Source organism: Apis cerana, linkage group LG2 (genome assembly GCF_029169275.1).
Source record: "Apis cerana isolate GH-2021 linkage group LG2, AcerK_1.0, whole genome shotgun sequence".
NCBI lineage: Eukaryota > Metazoa > Arthropoda > Insecta > Hymenoptera > Apidae > Apis > Apis cerana.
The window spans coordinates 10,748,424-10,768,562 of NC_083853.1; the positions used below are offsets into that span (position 1 = coordinate 10,748,424).

A 20,139-nucleotide genomic window follows, 5' to 3' on the forward strand; every position below is an offset into this window, starting at 1 on the left:
CTCGCGATCTGCCTTTATTTTCATCGATTCTTCGATCGATTCTCTGCCACTCTAAACGCGCAATTCGACACGGATATTTTTCAATCTTTCGAGGAAAAATGAGTAATTATGGATTTCGTTGGAGAGTGAAAGAAGGGGACGGCGCGAGAAATCGAGAAACGACGAGTTTTCACGCACCTGCGCCATCATCGATGCGCGTCGCCCTAAAACACCCCGTTGCTCGTCCCCGCTCGTAAAAACCGAGTTATTAGCCCGTTAACGAGCTACGGCCTGTCCGGTTATTTTCGATCCGCATTGTTCTCCAAATCGTCGACAGGGGGTGGTTGGTCCAAGCATCGGCGAGGACCCGACAGGGGCTCCCTCCGCTTTTTTTAATCGACCGGCAGATACTTGCCGAATGTGGTTTTTTTTATTTTTTGCTCGTTATAAACGAGATCGTGCGCGAGACAATGAACATTTCGTTTCTGCCTCGTTTCTGAATTTACAACGGGGGATGTACTCTCCCAGGGGGAGGGTAAGTTTCGAAGAAGCGTGGCCATCGAGCAGCGAATGTAACTACGAATGTAATTATTCCTTCAAACGAACAACGTACACGCGTGCAATTAAGAAGAAGCTAGTGGTGGGATGTCACAGGATCGAAATCCTCCCTTCCGCTCGAGAGCGGAGACGTTAATTGCACGGAGAGGGGGGTCGATTCGAAGGAAAAGGAGAGGGTTTTCTCTCGTCACTTCTATCCCTTCTATACGACGGGCAAGGCTCCACCAGGTGGAACCGTATTTACGTACCAATAAGCGTAAAATTGGCCTAACTGCTCCCGGAGACCGACGAAGGTGGGAAACGCGAATTACGGGGAGGGAGACGATAGGAGGTGGATAAAGCTCCGATGGAGCGGAGAGCGGAGTGGAAAGACGCGAGTGGAGGAGGATGCTCGAGGAGAAAGAGGGCGAGGGCGGCGTAGAGGGTTAGAGCCGGGCAATCATGCGTAATTGAATTCACCTTTGCGCGAGAGAGGGTTGGATCCGTATGAATATTCAATTCCTCAATTTGCCGCGCGAGCATACACGTTCAATTTGGCGAGAGAGAAGCGTCAAGGAGTACAGGCTGGCTCGGAAGCGCATCGCCGCCAGCCAATTAGAAAACGGGCGAGCGTGTGTTCGCGTGAGAGCCATTTCGCATCCTCGGTTTGACAACGCGTTAGCAGGGACCGACAAACAGCTTCGATCCAGGTTTCGAACATGCTCAGACATTTGTCTTCAAACGTCGCGGTTTGATATCGCGTCCCGGAGGGTTTGGGGGGCGTTTTATTAATTAAACGTCATCTCGTGTGAAAACATCCCAGCATTGATCTCCTTGTGTCTACGTGGATGTTGCTGGAGTTTGTTCAGACGATGGATTCTCGGTGATACGATTCGGTTTATTGGCTTTACCTTTCCGCTTTGGAAATCGCCGAATTTTCGAATGATTCTTATTATACGGATATATAGGATTCTTTTTTAAGAATTTCTATTTTAATCCTTTTCTGATATAAAATAATTTCTAAAGAGTTGTACGCAAGACGATATTCGAAATACCAAACGTTTTAATCGTTGATCAATCAGGAATAAAAGGTATCGAATACTCGTGTCTCGACGTACGCTTAGCGAATAAATTAATCGTATATGCCCAACGAGGTAAATGCACTCGAAAAGGAAATAGGGCCGGACGAAATTTCCTCGATCTCCACCTCCACCTCCCCCTCACAATATTTTTCGAGCGACAGGATTCTCGAGTCACGATAGGATTTACGTACACGTCCGCGTACCACCGGCATTACTTACACCCGATGATTACAATCAACAGCCATTCAGAGAAACCACCCTCCGGGGCGTGTACAGTCTCTCTCTGTTTTACTTTCCGTTCGAGCGATGCGAGCCGCCACGTGACCGCAATCACCGCGCAGTTTGTGGGTACTTACACGACTGTTTAACAAATACGGGGGCGTGGGTCGGGTTCCGTTCCGTGCTCCTCCATGGGATTTTACAGATTTAACGTTGCAAACAATGGAAGAACAAATCAGAGAGATGCTCTTTGTATCCGGCCAATTTTCTAATTTCGCTATCGATGTGTTTTAAACGGCCGTGAATTTTTATTTACATGATTTATTTATAATTTCTTCTCCGTAATTATTTTCATTCGAATCGTGCCTATAATGATAAAATATCATCAGAATAAAATTTTTTAATAGTAACACGGCAGTGAAGAATTATCTCCTCCTACAATTACAAACCAAATTTCCCCAAATTTTCGCAGGAACGAACGAGCCTCGCTCGTTAAACATTCGTAATATACAAAAAGCAAAACCAAGCTTAACTAAACGAGGAAAAAAAAAAAAAAGAAAAAAGAAATCACTATAGCGAAACCCAATTAGCGAGAGAATTTCGCGGAACGAGGGTCGATTAATTCGAGGAGCATTACCCGAGTATTTTTTCCACGGGCGAAATCCGCCGCGTTTCGGGAAAAAAATATTTTCGCCCGTGCTGTTGTCTAAATCAGTCGTGACAAAGACCAAAAAAAAAAAAAAAAAGAAAAACGAAAAAAAAATGGAGAGTTGGTAGCGTTACACCATTAGACGCGGCACGTTACATTTCGTCCCGTCCGCTTAATTTTGGCAGTTTTCGGCCTAACGGTCGCTAACAAGCGTCGCGGCACCGCGTAATTAACAGCGCTAATTTTAATTGGCGCGCAACAAAGGGCGGATGAACTCTCTCGCCGGAGAGAGGGAGAGAGAGAGAAAGAGAGAGAGATATTCCCGTGGGAGCAGCACTCGGCTGATGAACGATAATTTTACACGCTTCTCTGCCAGTCTTCACCCTTTCCAGCGAATCCGCGCGTTGATCTCGATTCGATTCGATCCCTCTCGCCGCGAATCTCGTTCCTTAAACCGAGATTTAATTGTCTTTCTCCCGACGCGCGAAGACAGCGGGAAACAGCCCGTTCGTCGTGTTCCCCGGGCAGAGATATTCGAGAGTGATTCATCGCGATAGAGTTCGAGATCGTTTTACGTTCGGAGGGATAAAGAAAGTTTCGTTGGCCTGGTTCGATGATCGATGGGAGGATACCGTGCGCGTTCAAGTTCGAGGAACATTATTGGCAGGAACGGATATGGACTCTTTCGATTATTTATCTCTCGATTATCGCAATTTCAAAATATCCCTCCCGCGTTGAATCAATGGGATCCATTTGTGAACCATCGTTCCTGTCAGATATTATAAATCCCTTTCCCAAAACCCCCTGGTCGCGAATCTGACTCGACCAGGTGGAAATCGTCCATTCCCTTTAACGCGTATGTTGCCGTCAATTGTTGCCGATTTTTCCGCGCGATACCATACACCGAAACACGCGTGTCGACCGCTTTTGATCGCGTTTTGCATAAATAAACGCGGCGGATTTGGACGCGATCCTCCGTCAGTCGGCGTTCAATTGCGCAGACAGGCGAGATCGGCGATGAAAATCCCATCAGGACGGCCGCTCGTCAATAAAAAAAAAAAAAATTCGCATGCCCTATCACAGGGCATCTGGTTGACCGGACAGCCCGCATTAAGGCTGATATCCAGAAACACTCTGCGAGATTGTTATTCCTCCCACTCCAAGGGCTCGCCCCCTTGGACGCCCCCGTGAATTCGATGGTCCCGGGGCTAAACTACCCCCTTATTGGCGGCGGTGATCAACTGCGAGGGGTAATTTCGTTCGTTTTTCGCCTGTCATTTCTCCATCGATGGCAGGATCTACCGGAAATCCTATGGAACAGGTCACGCGATTTATTCTCCCGACGTTTATTCGTTGGATAAACGGGGATCGTTGTTTTTCTCTCTCTCTTTCTCCATCGATTGTCGTCATATGAGAATAAAACGAGACGTTTTCCCATTTTTCTTTCTCTCTCTCGCTAAATTTCTCGATCGTCCCATTCGATCCCCGTAACGAATAAACATCGACAAATAATAAAAAGCGGGGATTGATCGATAGAAAGCAACGTGGATCCTCGAGGATAGAGATGGACAGAGAGGGAGCGTCGTAATCGTATTAAGTAAGTCGCGCGCTAAAAGTTTTCTTCCAACCGTCAACCCCCGACGGGCTCGCCAATTTTTTCCATCATCCGCAGCATTTTAATCTCGTAATGTCAAAGCCGTGCTTGGGCTATCGAGGATCATTAGTCAACCTGTCATACCGTTATTAATAGTCAGCTAGTATCGAAGTATGCATGGAAATGCATTTCATTTATTTCCCCGACCCGGTGAGCGCGGTGACATTGTTGAATGACTGCGGCCTCCTTTTCCCCGATTTTTCCCTCTGACCCATAGTCCTTCCGTCTTTTACGCAACCCCTCCGTACGAACACCGATCCATACGATCGATCGATACGTCTCCAACAAGTCGCGATAATCCTCGTAAATCCGCGCACCGCGTACATTCATCTTACAGAACTATGTTCTCGGAAGGAACATAGTAAACGATGAAGAAGAGGAGAGAGAGAGCCCATCGTGAGATTCGCCCATCATTTTTCTACCGATTCCATTATTTATCCTTATTTTTCTCCCTCCCCCGCCTCCCTCCTTTCCTTACAGATTTTTATTACTCGTATCGCGTAATGCAATCCAACGTGGTGTATTCGATAACGATAACACGGTAACGCGAGCCACTGGATCCAGATACGCATCGACTTCAAATAGAAAGTGATAGATCCACAATCCATTACTTGATAATAGGACGGTAAACACGGTGTGAGTCATGTTTCGCGGCCATTAGCGTGTAACAACGAGCGGGAGACAAAAAATGATCCGTGTTTATCGATCTATCGTACCTTCGAGGTACGCTAGGCTTGCTTTCTAATCTCGTGAGATCGCATCTTGGTCCCCTCTCTTTCGTCTCTTTCTCTCTCTCTCTTTTTCTCCACGTTTCGTTGAAGTGGTGAAGTTAGTTTCATCGAACTAACTCGTTCGAGAAATCGTTCGAGAAAGTCGAAGATCGGAGGAAACGAGCTGTACAATGATTTTTACGAGCAATGATCGCGACTCATAAAGTCTCGCGTACACGAGAAAATTGTTAAAGCGAATTTTATACGCGAGTTTAATTCAACTTTATTTAATAGACACCTCGATCCTTTCACCGGTTGGATGTAAATCGATCAATCGAGAGGGTTGTCTACACGTCGCGTATGGAAACCGTAACGTATCCTAAGTACGTTAAGGATCGGTGAGCAAGTTCTTTCGTAGGGATATGAATTATTAATAAATGATATCGCGTCGTTCATATCCCGATTCAAAAATAAAATCGATCCAACGTATCTCAATTTTGTAAACGTTGTGACCCTCGATCGATCCTAGCCAACATCGAGTTTCAGTTGTTACGATTCAAAAGTAAAATCGGTCGACCCAACCGAGAATATCGATCGTATTTTCGATCGCACGACGTACCGTGGAACACTCTACTCCGAGTCAATTGGAAGTCGAGTCCGTATTATCTTGTAATCGTGACATTTATCGTCGCGAATTAATATATGCCCTCCCTCGTTTACGATACACAAAGATCGACATTTTTCTCGATTCGAGAGATACCGTACACGACTTCAGCGGGAATTACGTTTGAATGATTTAATAGGTGTAAAGGTTATGATACCACTACTACCCACTTACTCACTTGGAATGAATCGCGGTTAATTCAAAGGCAATTCTCGAAATCGATGACAAAACAGTGTCACCAAGAGCACTCGGTATTATTCCAAGCAGTATCTACAATTCGCAAGCACCGGCCAATTTACTTTTCTCGCCATGCCATTCGTATACACGGAATAATTAGCAGCGTCTAACAACGTCTAACAACGAGGTTTAGCTAATCCAGGAGTGGGGCCCTACTTCGAAGGAGGCGCCCCTGGATCCTTCCGCCGTTTCTTCACCAACGGGGAGAGACCAACGGTCGGATGAGTCATCGGGGCCTTGCTGGTGGCTACGGCGATGATGATGGTGGTTACCAGCCCCTTCCAGAGCCACCCCGTTAACGGTGCATCGCGCTCCTCCACGTGCGCGCACTGGCCTCTTAGTCATCGCTTCTTTCCTTTTTTTTTCCTTTTCTTTCTCCTCTTCTTTTTCTCTTTCCCCTCTTTTTCTCTTTTTCCCCGCTTCTTCCTTCCCTCTTTCCATCATATACAGCTCTCGCTCCTTCTCTTCTTCTGGAGAGTCGTCGCTAGGCACGGAACGGCGACGCACGTGTTAAATGGTCGATAGACCGGTGTGTCTAGGTCAACGTACGTACCACCACTGGGTGTCAATTCGATCGTGATGACTCATCGAAGGAGACCACTTGCCTCGACGAGATTCGGACCGCGGAATGCGGATTGATCCGCGGGGGTCGATGAACGCCGCGCATTGTCCGTGTGGATCGGTGCTCGAGTTGCACCTTATGGTTTAATAGCCATGTTCGAGGAAGGGGAGCGTTGATCGTTCGTTCACTTCTCCAGTCCTTTTCCAGCAAATACCACGGTTTCCAGCCTTGTTCGAAGAGAGAGGGAGAGACAGAGAGAGACTCGTTGAATATTTAAATTGCTTACTTCCGTTCTGGACGTCGTCCGCCCGTCCGTCCCGAGGTCGACGATTTCCTTACTTTGTCCATCCGTGCTTTCGTTTCCCTGGACACTTTCGAATTCTGTGTTTAAGAACATATCCGGAGCCATTTGCCTGGATACATGTTGAGATTTCTCGAATATTTTCTAGAAGCGTAGATTCAGATTTCAAAAAGTGAAATTAACACATCTTTTGCGGAGAGATATCTTCTTTTCGAAATTGTTGCAAATATTTTCTCCGTTGCGGAGAATTGTATCTCGTTTCGTACAACTCGATACTTTTATATCAACGATAGAATTCATTTCTACGTTGATTTCAAAAGTGATTCGAAAAGGGATTAATTCGAAGAGAGAGAGAGAGAATTACGCAAGGTGGAGAAACGATATTTCATGTTGCGGCGACGACAAAGTGGCAAAAAGATATTCGGGCTCCTCGGTTGAAATTCCTCGAGCTGGTTCCCTCCCTCCCCCCCAAATAACGCTTCGTAAAATACGATAAAGTTGCCGCGCGTAGAACAAGGAGAACGGTATCGCTAATTGGTTAATCGTGTTCATCGAGGGCCCTGTAGAAACCCAAACCCAAAGCCGATAATAACATTTTTTTTTTCGCCTCGATACTCCAAAGTACTCCGGGTCCATAAGTAGTAAACTAAAACGAAAGTACCTTTCCACGAAACACGGCTGCACTCCAAGGGGGCAAATTAATATCTTTTCGCGACAGTAAGGTCGAGGAATGATTCAGACGGCTCGTAGCCCTCTTTCGCTCCTCCTTCCTCTTCGTCGATACAATTTTTCATTTTTTCTTTTCTTGAAAGTACAATTCACGAAAAGTTATTCGTTAATTCAAAGTAATTGATTAACCGAATAAATTTACCTTTCGGAAAGAAAGAATTCGAATTGAAGAAAATCGATTGGAAATCGAAGCGAAAAGTGTCCCGGATGTCTCATTCCGCCCCCGCTTCGCGGTTTCGCAAAATTATGAAACACAGGGGACTGGGACAACACGTCGAGAGTGTCTTCTGACGTCGGTGGAGCAAGGTATGATTCACTCTAGCCAATCCTTCCTGTTCGTCGCCACTTTGCTTGTCGCTCCCCCCTCGTTTCCTTCGCACGACAATTTTCACCGCCGAGAGGGACTGTTGGAGGAGAACGAGAGAGAGGAAGAGAGAGAGAGACTCGGCCCCGTTCGGCCAAAGAACAACGCTCCGCAGCCTCTCGAATACAAGATGCCGAGAGATCGTTGCACAATCAGACGTTACCCTCTCGAGAAGGAATGACGGAATAACCGAATCGTGACGCATAAGCGGACCAGAGGTGAGCAGGTGACACAATTCCACACCGATTCGCTGGTGGCGATCGAAATCACGATTGCAGCGCGGCCTTGATCGTGTAACGATCGGGCACGATCTTGGAATTAATTAAACGTGATTAATCTTAACCTTGATTCTTTAACGTCGAGGAACGTTTGCGAATATCTGCATTGTTAAAAAAAAAAAAGAAATGTAGGATGACAGAAATGAAGCGAAGGTAATAGAAATAATTATGAATTTTTTTTCAGGAAGATTAAGAACTTTGTGATACTTACAGGCTATTTTTGCAATTCATATCTCAGGATTAATCTTTTCTTTTTTTTTTGCGTATGCGTGTCTCTTTTATTTTCTTTCCAACGACACGTAAGATCGAACGAGATAATTTATTTATAAAGCGTATATTCGTTATGAAATAATCGTAAGAATTTACGCAGATACATAAACATGACGGTATAATCGAGACAATCGCGTTATATTATAAATCTATTAATAGAGATAGCGTCGATATTGATTCAGTAGTTTTATCTAGGAGGTAGCCGATGATAAGAACGGCGTGTCGCTATTGAAGCGATATAGGTCGCGTTCCAATTTATCGTCGCCTTTCTTCCCCAATTTTTTTTCTTCCCGTTTTCTCCTGTTCCATCTTCGAAAGAAGAAAGAAAAAAGAAACGCTATCTCATCGAACCTGTTTACATTCTGGTTGTATTTATATCGCTATACGACGTTATCAGTCGTCGACGCACGAGTCGGCTCACGAATCTGGAAGGCGAGTTTAACGGGACCGTGTTAAATATTTATACACGCCTCGCGATCGAGGCTATCGAGTTTGCGCGACACACGCGCGCAATTCGAATCGTAATCCCTCTGTTTCGACGATCGTCGTCGTTTCGAATTCTGCTCGCTTCTGAAATCCTTCCATTTTCCTTCCTTCTTTTTCTTTTTTTTTATTGGCACAGAATGAAAACAGTCTGTCTACCTAGGAATTCTAAAATTAGCTCCGACCCACGCCTAATAAATTATCCTCTCGTCGATATCGATCTATGCTCCATTTATTCATTCCAATAAATCTTGTATCTCGTGCACGGAGGGATATTTAAAAGTGTACATATTTTTTCGAAAGAAGAACTCGAGAGAGAGAGAGAGCTCGAAAGAGAGAAAGATAGGAAGAGCTACGTCGTAGTTGGCCGTGTCGTCGTTGTACATTTCATGAAAATAATGTCCCAGGCGAGCTTGTTTGCCCGCGATAAGGTTTCCTCGTGCGTCTTGTATTGCGGTCGCCGGTGTGTCCCGCGGGCCTCGCCACTCGAATTCCCCGCTACACATTTTTTTTCCTACTCGAACAGGGCCCCGAAACAACGAGATAACGAGTGCACGCAGCAGCCCTGCAGGCGGCCACCAGTTCGTTTCTGCTTTCGGTTTTCGCGTCCGTATCTCTCGCAAATCCCAGCGGGGGTGGCAAGGGAGAGATGGAGGAAGAGGGAAAGAGAGAGAGAGAGATCGGGTAGCTCTCTAATTATTCATCATCGTGTCCAGCCGGGAGAAACAAAAATGGCCGCTCTCCTCCCCTCCGCTAATACTCTTTCATCCAAAGAGGATTCTCCGCGAAAGCTGTCTCGCTCTCGACCACCGAGATCTGGATTAACGACCACTTTATTTGCTCGTCCGCTCTCTCTCTTCTTTTTTTTTCCCTCCGCTTCGAAACGCGTCGTCCGTGCCTCGCGGACACCGACGAGGATTATCAATTTTCTTCGGTCGATGATTCGAAAGATTCGAGGAGAGAGGGAGGAAGAGAAAGGAAAAGAAATCGATACGCGGTCTTGATCGGTGAATGACGTCTCAAGTATTACGATATTGCATTCGCAAGATTTCTTTCAATATCGTAACAGCATAAAATTCTTCGTTTATCCTCGCCCCAGCACAAGCGATAAGCGCTATCAATATTTGTGATGGTACAACCGGAGTATACCTATTACGATAAGGAACTAGACTCATATTCGAGACTGTCAATAAATATCGGAATCCTGGACGGTACATACATCTTCCATTTCCATCGGCGAGCCTCGAAGAAATCTTCTCTCTAGGAAGCGAGCGACGAGAGACGGTCAGGTCGAATCCGAAAAAGAGGAGGGGGTGGGGGAAGAGGGAGAAAAGAGATGGAAAGATAGAGAGAATCACCGTAAGATCTCGAACCCGTAATTTCGAAGGGTGGTTCTCCCTTGGAGGGTCGACGGGAGAGGAAGAGGGGCAGGACGGTAAACGATTCCACGGCATGCATTTATACCTGCGTATATCCCTGGTTGCAATTCGGGGTCAAGGAACGTCTTCCTCAAGGGGCCCTTCGAGCGAAGGGTGTCGAGGGATGGTTGTTGCGGGTGCTTGGCGGAGTTAGAATAATTCATCATTACTTTTTAGCTTCCCGTAATAATCCATGCAACGCCCACCGATTATGCGCGCGTTGACCATGCCTGCGAGCGATTTCCCATACGGCAACACCATAGGGCTCGATTCTCCCTTTGCTCCGTCTTTCTTTCTCTCTTTCCTCCATCTACCTTTATACGAGAGGAGGAAGAAATTCAGGCCCCTTTCTCTCTCTCCCGTTTCGTTAGACGAGTCCCTTCTCCTCTTTCGTTCTTCTAACGTTTATTAAAATGCATCATGCGGTGGAGCACCGGGGCGGACCCCGTTCCTGGTGGCTCCCATAACGAAATTACTGTGATTAGTCGTTCACCCTCCCACGCTAACCACCGTTCTAACTTGTCCTAATTCTACCTCCGCGGCGACCCTCCCTCCCCTCTTCTCGTTCTCCTTCTGATCGCGTCGAGCCAAGGTCACCGTGACCGAGTCATCCTCGCGTCCTCCAGAAAGGATCGATGTCTCTAATGGACCGATTTTTGCCTCTCCTCGTGCGAATCGTACGCGATCCTAGGGACTGATCTTTGACTCGGTGTGGGAAGTCCTATTTTTTCTCTCTTTTTAAACGGATCTTCGTTGTTGTTTATGGGACTTGGGTCTTATTCCCCAGCAGATTTGGACGAACGATTTTTAACGACGAGATACGAGAGAAAAGGACAATTAGGGATGGTGGAGGAGGGATTTCAAACGAAGATACGACGGAGATACGTGACATTTGCATGACGAGATTGCGATAGAGGGACGAAAACATATCAGTTGTGGTATCGTTTCGTGTTTCGTGAACGTCATTCCGACCGATGAAAAATCAACTCGAGAACCATCACCGAACACCCTCTTTCCGAATTCATTAATCATCCCCGAAAGACGAGTAGCAAGAAGAGTAGACGAGAAGAAGTAACGACCACAAGCTGTTCGAGAAATTCAACCGTGTCTATTCCATTTCTTCCTTCGAAATATCGTCACCTGTAGTGAATCGTTTAACGACTAGACCGCAGATAATGCATCTTGCTCGAGGCCAAGGTAGAAACGTTCGTAAATACGACGAGTTTTTCCCAAATGTGGAGAAAAAAGATAAAAAAAAAAGAAAAAAAAACGAAAGGAGGAGAGAAAGAGAGAGAGAACTCGTATGCTGAGTGGCTGGTTCGCGGTAAGGGGCCCTAAAGTCTCAGAAAACCTGGACGAATTCCAGGAACCCGGGTCCCCTTCGGGCCACGGGGGTGGGGAGGATCCTTTTTGTCCACCTTCACGAGGAGATCTCATAAAGATAGGGGCCACGGCGAGGAGAGGGACCAGTTTTCGGGGCCCCATGCCATTTATTACGTGACGCGGCCGAGGATCTTTTCACGGCCGTATTCCTAACGAAAACGAAGGGAGAAAAGGCAAGGCCAGATGTGAAACCGCCACATCTCGAGACGATTCTACCAGCTTTTACCAGCCACCAGAAATCCACTTTGCCCTGTCCTTCTCCCTCTGCAAAGGGACACTCGCTGCGCTCTCCTGTTTCCCTCTCCTCTCCTCTGGTCATCCACGCCGCTGTTCGGGTCACGTTTACACAAGTGTGTTCATCCCCTTGGTTGGTCGCGCGAACCGAGCTGACTCGAGGGTGGAGAGAAGAAAAAAAAAAGAAGAGGGAAAGAAAGGAAGAAAGAGGAGGCGTAAAGCCACCAAAGATGTGTTGACTGATGCTTCGAGAAGCGGGATTGGTTTTCCGCTAACGAGTTGGTGGAACATTTGTCCCGATTCTTGAAAAATGACGAGGGTGATTTCTCCACAAGTCGCACACACAAGCTTCGGATTCTTTTACGCGATTCGGACGTGTATTCTTGGGACTAGAGCTTGGCAGGAGAGCGATTCGACGCGGTTCTTCGTCTGGCGACGATCCAAACACTATAACTCTCTTTCTCTTTCTCTCTCGAGGCCGCAAATTTACACTGTTATCTAGAGATTAGGTTTATCTGAACGACCTTCCGCCGCTACCGCGTCGTCTCGATTTCTCTTCTCCCCGGCTCGATTTTCCCGGCCGTGGGAACTCAAGGTGAACCGTCGTGGATCGTCGAACCGTTCGCGAATTCTTTCCACGGTCTCGTGTCGTTCGTGAGGCGAGGTAGGTAAATAGGGGGGGAGGAATGGTAGGGTAGCAATGGTTACGAAAATGGACGGCGATTATGTGAAAGATAAGCATCGATCGAGGAGATAACTATTCCTCTTGTGTGATTTCGTAAACGAGGCAGCCTGCTTGTGAAGTCGTGTCAGGTTGATGCAGCGGAAATGTAGAAGGAAGGGAGGGATAGAAAAAAAAAAAAAAGAAAAGAAGAAAGAAAGAAAAGAAAAAAACGCGATGGGTTAATGCATATTTATTTTGGAGAACGGATGTTAAAAGGCTATTGTTTTCCTTTCCTTGTACGAAATTGTAGAATTGTATCTCTTACGAAAGAACTCGATACACCGATAAGATTCAATATACGTTGTTCTCATCGATATAACCGTTAATTCGTTAAATCGTAAAAATTTGGACAAGCTTGAAAAAAGAATCCGGGAGGAGGCTTAAAAATCGTGTTCCAAACACAAACACTTCTACCGAGAGGTTTCCAGAAAAAATGACAGTCTCCCTGAAATCAGACCGTCGAGAGGGGGGAGGGAGGGACAGGTAAGAAGCATCGAGGCAGGGGAATCCGAGCCAGATGGACCTGTTGGGACCTGTTCCGTCTTGTGCAGGTGCATTGGTCCGATCCGGGACCGGGGTTGTGGAAGAAAATAATGCACGGGTCGACCGAGAAAAAAGGACAAAAGGGAGGTGTGGGCGCGTCTTTTGCGCCGTTGGAAATCGTTCGTGGTGCCGTCTCGACGCCTCGATTCTACGTTCTAAACGCATCAATGATCATCCTGCTGTCAACCGTACATCTTTGGAAAAAGCATCTTAACATTTCCAACACCTTGATTTCCAATTGTTCGACGGACATATATAATGGTACCTTTTTTTTCTTTTCTTTTTTTATTTCTTTCCTTTCCTCCATTTAATTTGAATTCTCGAGCTGTACGGTCCTTCTAGACTAGTCAGGAATTACTAGACCACGGCAATATACAACTTGTGCAAAACTTAAATAACAAAAGTGTAATTGATAATTCGTGGAATAAAACAAATCTCTTGCTCCATTTTCTTTCTCCGATCCTCATAAAAATGTGTATTTTAATAATTATTCAATCGGTATACAAGAATCGAGAGAGACGATATTTAATTTGAATTTTTCAAGCTGAATTATTTATGAGAGGTGCCTTACACGAGGTTAAATTTAATCATACGTAGATGTAAGTTTTAGAGAGCGCGATCAATAAAAAGTACAATTTCGAAACCGGGCCCCTGTGGGCTCGGAGTCTGGAAAAAATAATAAAAAAGAAAAAAAATGGAAAACGAGCTCCTGAGGACGTAGACGCCGCCGATGGCCAATAAGAATATTAGGCCCGTCTTAAAGAGGTGGAAAAAAAAAGGGAAAAAGTGCTCTCACCGTCTCCGTCTGGTGTCCGTCTGCCTGGCGACTGTCTGGCTCTCTATGCCTGTCCGGCCTGCGAGTCGCGCCGCTGTCGCAGCGATTTATGGATCTTTCTGCTCTCGCGACTTTCTTTCGACGTAATCGACGAAGATCGTAGGAGATCTAGCCTCTTCGATCCTGGAAAATTTATTTATTTTTTTGTTCTCTTTTACAGAACGAAACGGTTCCTCGTTACGAATATCGATTACTTTCTTTCCTATGGAATTGTGAGATTAAAAATTCTCTGGATTATTAGAGATTGCAATTGAATCGATCGGTCTTCTGCGAGGAATATTAGAGGAATATTAGAAACCTTGGAGACGAAGTTCCAAGACGATCTTCATTTATAAACCATAAACCATTCCCGATGAGGGATTTAAATGATAGGGGTTGGCCATTAAAAGGATTGAGGCCGGCGTGGCACGCAACAGCACCATAACACGATGAAATTTCTCATCGGTCGGGTAATACAATAGCACGCGTTACGGCAACGCTCGATAAAACGAGTAAATGGTCTTCTTGGTTCCGTTTAAGCGAATTGTCGGCCTGCGCCACTTCACCTTCTTTTCGTTCCCTCGAAAAGAGATCGCGAATAATCGTTAACAAACAATGAGAACGGGCCGTGAAAAATCGTCGTCTCGTTTCCTGGCCACTTCCTCTCCTCCGATCCTCTCCTCTCCTCTCCTCTTAATTACGATTCCACGCGCATGAAAATGCCGACGAGGATACGCGAGATTGCGAGGCGATTAGAAACACCTTATTGCGAAATTATTCGCTCGCTTCCGGCCCCTTTCGTCGAAACGCACGCGGACTTGTTAACCAAACAAAAACGAAACTCCTTCCCGTGGGGTCGAAGCACTCCTCCTCTTCAGAGAGAATTTTCTCGACCAGAAACTGACGCCTGTTTCCGCGAAGAAACAGAGAGAGACGCATCGCGCTCCATAATCGAGGTTAAGGAACTCGGAGGATGCATTTTTGCTCGATCGTTGTACTCGAGATAACGAGAAACTTTGCTAATAGTTCGATGTTCGTTCATTATTTGTACTCAAAAAAATTTTCAAGTGCGAGTTACTGCGCATCGAATTTTTATAACCGAGTAACCAAAAGGGGGGATCAACTCTCAATTAAGAATCGAAGAATCGTGTCCACGTTTGATAACATTTATCAAGAGCAAGGATCGCACGGATGGATCGACACGCGAATGCTCGAAAGGCACGTGAATTTGGTGGACGATTGCGTGGTGAGCTGAAGAGAAGCGCGCGGTAACGAGATTATGCGATGCGCGTAACTGCGGTAAGAGTTGGTTGCGTTCCAGTTTCTGTGCACGATGCTTCGTAGCTTCGTTTCCTCGGAGCGAGACGGTGAGTCATCCGGGTTCGTTTCCTGTTGTTGGTGCTGAAGGTCCGTCACAGTGCGTTCGAGTTAACTCGGCGAGTTGATCGGTCGGGGGAGGGTCGGCCCGGGTCCCTTGGGTTAGGACCCGCGGTGTATCTGGGGCCTTAAAAAAGCCGCCTCGATTGAACGGTTGCTAGGCACGAACCTGTTCTTTCGAAAAATCACGTGATTCATCTCGCTTCTGACTAACCTGCCTGATATTTCGCTGAATCCCTTCGATGCCTTTCGCCTTGATGAGTCAATGGTCGCGAAAGGCGTGGACCCTCTCTGTGTACATACAAACAATGTGCGACCCGCTGGGACTACCTGCATCTCGCGACCGATATACCCGTCGAACCGCGTATTATTTGAATAATACGTTGTCACCTGTGTTTGTGATTCGAGATATCGGATGGGAACGATAAACGAGGGGATTAAAAGAGGGAATAAGCGTAATCTTCGGAGCTGCGTTACGTAAGAATATCCGTGATTGTCTTTTTCGCGCGTCCGTTTATCGTTCGAAATGGCCGGGATGAAGGGGGAAATTTCAATAAAGATTTCAATAATTCTTCTCGAGCAACGAGTCGAATCGTTAGTCATTTCCAGCAAGCACTTGGAGGGTTTAAAAAATAAGCGTAATCCTCGAAGCTGCGTTACGTAAGAGCGTCTATATATCCGACGATTGTCTTTTCACGTATCCGTTTATCGCGTCGAAACGAGGAAATTTAATAATTCTCGAATCAACAAGTGTCGTTAGTCACCGACAGTGTCAACATACACGACAGCACATCTTCGATGAAGAGCAAACACTCTCCTCGCCTATCGTCGCAGTTGTAATTCATCCTCTGAAAAAGAAAAAGAAGAAGAAGAAAAAGAAGAAGAAAAAAAGATAACAATGTCGTTTCAAAGTTCGTGTCGGCCAGGTAAAATTGCGTCGCAGAAATGGCACACGAGCAGGAGGGAGGGAGGGAATGTCTCGGCTAATTACGCGACGAAAATTCCTCAACGATGCCATCACCCTCCGCCCGATCGCGAATTTTTATTCGTTAGATAGCAGGCGGCGCGCGCCGCTACTGATCGAGGGATTCTGTTTGGTTTCTTGGTGAAGATCGCACGAGTCATCGGCCTGGTATCTGCCAATGGTGGTGGAGGCGGTGAGCAGGTTAAACCAGGATTGGCCAAGCAAAATATAGCGAGACTCGGAGCACTGTGCTCCGATTGGTGGAAAACAAGCGGAGCCACGTGTCCCGGACCCCTCCGTCACGGGCCGATAAATCTCGGGTCGAGATTTTCAGTTAGCCACCAACGCGCCCGACAATTTGAAAATTGTTCGCCTTCAGAGTGCTTTCCTTAAATCATCGCTTCAACAGATTAATTCCAAGATCCCGAACAGTCTCTGTTGATCGTCTCAGCTGCGTTTCCGGCCAATAACCGTTATTCGGCGTTAATCTTTAACGGTGAGTAAACAAATAATCCGCTTCTCTCTTCTAATCGATCGAAAATAATTTTCTCTTGTTCAACGTACATATAACGCGTCGATCATTCCAACCAATTAATCGATTGAAAATCGAATCGATGAAATTCCGATAATTCTTCCCTCCCGAAAATTGTACGCAATAGGAAATATTTTTTTCTTTCGACCGAGCACATCGCGTATTTCTTCGACATTGAAAAAAGGAGAGAAAAAATAGTGCCGTGGCGAAACAACAAACACGTGTAGCCTAGTCATCAAGCGGTTGGACGATAGCCACGAGCCAAGGTCGCAACGAGCGAAATTCCGTGGAATACGCCAAATAAAACGTCACGTCGTGGATCGTCTATGAACCTCACCAAGTTTACTTTCGTTTTCTTCGTTGACGAAGGTCGGGGCGAAGGCGAATTACCCGTTATACGATAAATCGCGATTAATCAATCGATGCCAAGGATTGAGCGATCAGGGCGCATGCAACGTACAGCGCAGGGCGTTTCATCCGAAACGGCGAGGGTAAGCTCCCCGTGCTTTCGAGGTTATCGTTAAGAGGGCAGCGTGTCCCACGATTAGTTCGGCTGATGATACTCTTTTCTTTTCGTTCCGTCTGTCTATCGGACCTTGATGATACCTCACGTCGACTGGTTATCTACGATTTCCGCGCGTCTACCTGCATATTACGCCCTCGCAAACGGGAACGCATGTCCATGCACCTGCGAGTGCACCAGGCTTTAGTCATTGGACGAGCATTCGTTCGCTATCATCCGAACCCCTCCGCCTTTTTGTCTCCGCTTCCTCGTTTCACTTTTTCTCCTTTGTCGTTTTCTTTCTTTTCTTTCTCTATTTGCGCGAACATGGAGGAATCAAGGATTGGATTTAGGAAGTTGTAAAGCTTGCTACGTGTTCCCTTTGATATAGTCTATTTGTGAGCTTGAATCGATTTTCTTCCCTCTCTCTTTCTCTCTCTTCGTGAAATTTATTTCTCGATGTCAAAATCGAAGGTCGTTGTAAAATTAGGATTCCAAATGTTCGAAATCTACGCATAACGTCGATTCAACGAACTTTATTTCTTTCTTGTTTTACGTGGAAAGTAAAAAGTGGAAAAGGTATTTTTTTAATGGTTAAACGAGGATTCTTCGATCACGATCGAAGGTCACTGCGAAATTCGGAAGTTCTTTCGACGTTTTACTCGTGACCTTGAATCGACGCTGCGGTTTACAGTAGCCTAATTCGACGAATACGACTCCGATCACGATGACCGTTCCGCGCCCAGAATTTTTAGAAACGATTCCAAAAAAAGTTTCTCCGAAGATAGTGAATTCGAGTTAAAAGCGAAATGCAAAGTAATTCTATAGATAGATTCGCGATGTTGATCAAGATTCTGGTAATCGTTTATTCGGTAAAAATCATAATTGCTGCCGTTTCTTCGTTAAATTTAATCGATTCCGCGAAAACTTTTATCGAAATGATACTTAAGGATGATACATAAGGATCTATTTATTTTACAATTTTTGCGCATTCTTGTTTACTTTCGCTCCTCACGAATGGAAAGAAAACCAAATAAAAGTATTGTGATCACACCTCTTAGCAGTATCAGTGTTAATCGATCGCAGTGTTATCTCAGTCTAACGAAAACCAATATCGATATCGTGGCACGTGATCCGTGACACCACTGACCCACCGCAATTTTTAACAAATAATGTTTACGACCATCTCTCGATTGGTTGTGCGGCAAAAATCGGGCAGCGTGCGATCAAAATAGATTTTTTTTTCGTGGAATGAACTCGGTCATCTGATAGCCAACAATTCTATGTTTTCTTCCTATTGGACGACACGAATCAGCGTTTGCGGCTGTCTCGAAAGTTTGCGGTCGCCTCGTTATCGCATCTACAAACACCCTCGCGAAACTTTACGCTTCCGCTCTTCGATTTTATGTAATTTCAATTGTAAAGGAGAGAATAGTCGTGTCCTTCGCAGTTATGGTCGATATAATTGCTAAATTGGAAGGGAAACGATACACTTCCAAGCGTTTGTAATCCGGTTACGCAATCGTCTGTATTTAGCCTAACTTTGAAATTTGTTTGACCGTGACGAGTTGAAGATATTCGAAATACACGAATGGATTATAATATAAGAAAAGTGTAATAAAGAAAAAAAAAAGTTTTGAAATTTGATTTGAAATTTTTCAGAATTGCGTACGCGAAATATGAGCCACACGTTAAAAATAAATCTAGATACATTATAATCGTATAGTAAATAATATCCATAGACATTGGTATAGATAAATTTGATAAGGATGATCATAAAATTGGTATCTTAGGGAAGGTTTAATCATCTAGATCGATTTGATAGAAAGATTTGATTTTATACAAAATTAGTTCGAAATTTGCATTAATTTGCAAAAAAGATAATGATTGAAAGGTAACAAGTGAAAGTAAACAAACAACAATAATATTGTATAACACGATCTATCAAAATTATCGAAATCAAGCGTGTAGGATCGTTCGAGCACGTCGAAGAAAATCGTTCTGAAACAAACTAAAAAAAAAAAAAAAGAAACAATTTCCTCCGACATTGAAGTGTTCACTTATCGAGAAATCTCGTCGTGTTACGTGTGCCCGCGTGCACGTGTCTCTGTGCTTTCGTGACTGACTTCGGTTACACTTCTCGGAACGCGGAGTTCTTTCACTTCGATTTGTACGCGTTTAAAGAGTGGACGCTTTCAGAATTACTAAATTGCCGATATTAGTCGTAGCCTCGCACCTGCGCGATCTATAAATCGTTCCACCGTGTCCCGTTCGATCCGCTTTAAACGAAGATTAGAGATGTTTGCCGCGTTATTGCTCGCCTCCTATCGCGATTATCGTATCCCATCCTCGATAAGAGTGAAAGCGTGTGTTCTTCGTACGAAAACGTGATGTTGCGCGAAAAAAAAGAAAAAGAAGAAGCGTAAATAACACGTAATCGAATATTATAATCTTGAGATTAACATTGAGAACGTCACATCCTTTATTATTATTATATAAATTATGGATTAAGTGGACGATTCTCTTTCGAAGTTCGTCTCGAACGACCGTGTTTCGATTCCGAAAAGCAGAACCAGAAACGTATTATTATTGTTTGGTCAAGATATCGATAGATCGTATTTTCTTCTTTATTTACACGGGATATTTTGTTTCGTCCAGCTAGCGAATTCGACGGACGTAAACAACAATAGCGTTCCTTCGATACGATGCGAAGGAAATTCGTAATCGTAGAGTTTTTAACGATTGAGATTTGCTCGGTTATATTACGAATAATCCACGGCCACAGCTTTTTTTCCGGCTATTGTTATTCCGTATTTCGTATTCTTTTTAGTTTTTATGACCTGGCTTACTGACTTGGCGATACGTAGAAGATTGTTACGCTATTTTAATAATTTCCCACCGTGGCGGACAGGGCCGACATTTGCACAGAA

General features: G+C 45.2%; 1 long non-coding RNA gene across 2 annotated transcripts in view; it reads right to left on the reverse strand.

Moving 5' to 3' along the window:
* LOC107996850 (uncharacterized) overlaps nt 1-20,139 on the reverse strand; it is a 125,885-nt gene that overhangs the window by 101,260 nt on the left and 4,486 nt on the right. Inside the window, exon 2 of one of the 2 annotated variants that reach the window (XR_009828913.1) lies at nt 13,817-16,059. This is a non-coding gene — a long non-coding RNA (uncharacterized LOC107996850). The remainder of the gene's footprint in view (nt 1-13,816; nt 16,060-20,139) is intronic. The other variant, XR_009828914.1, reaches the window with a different exon arrangement.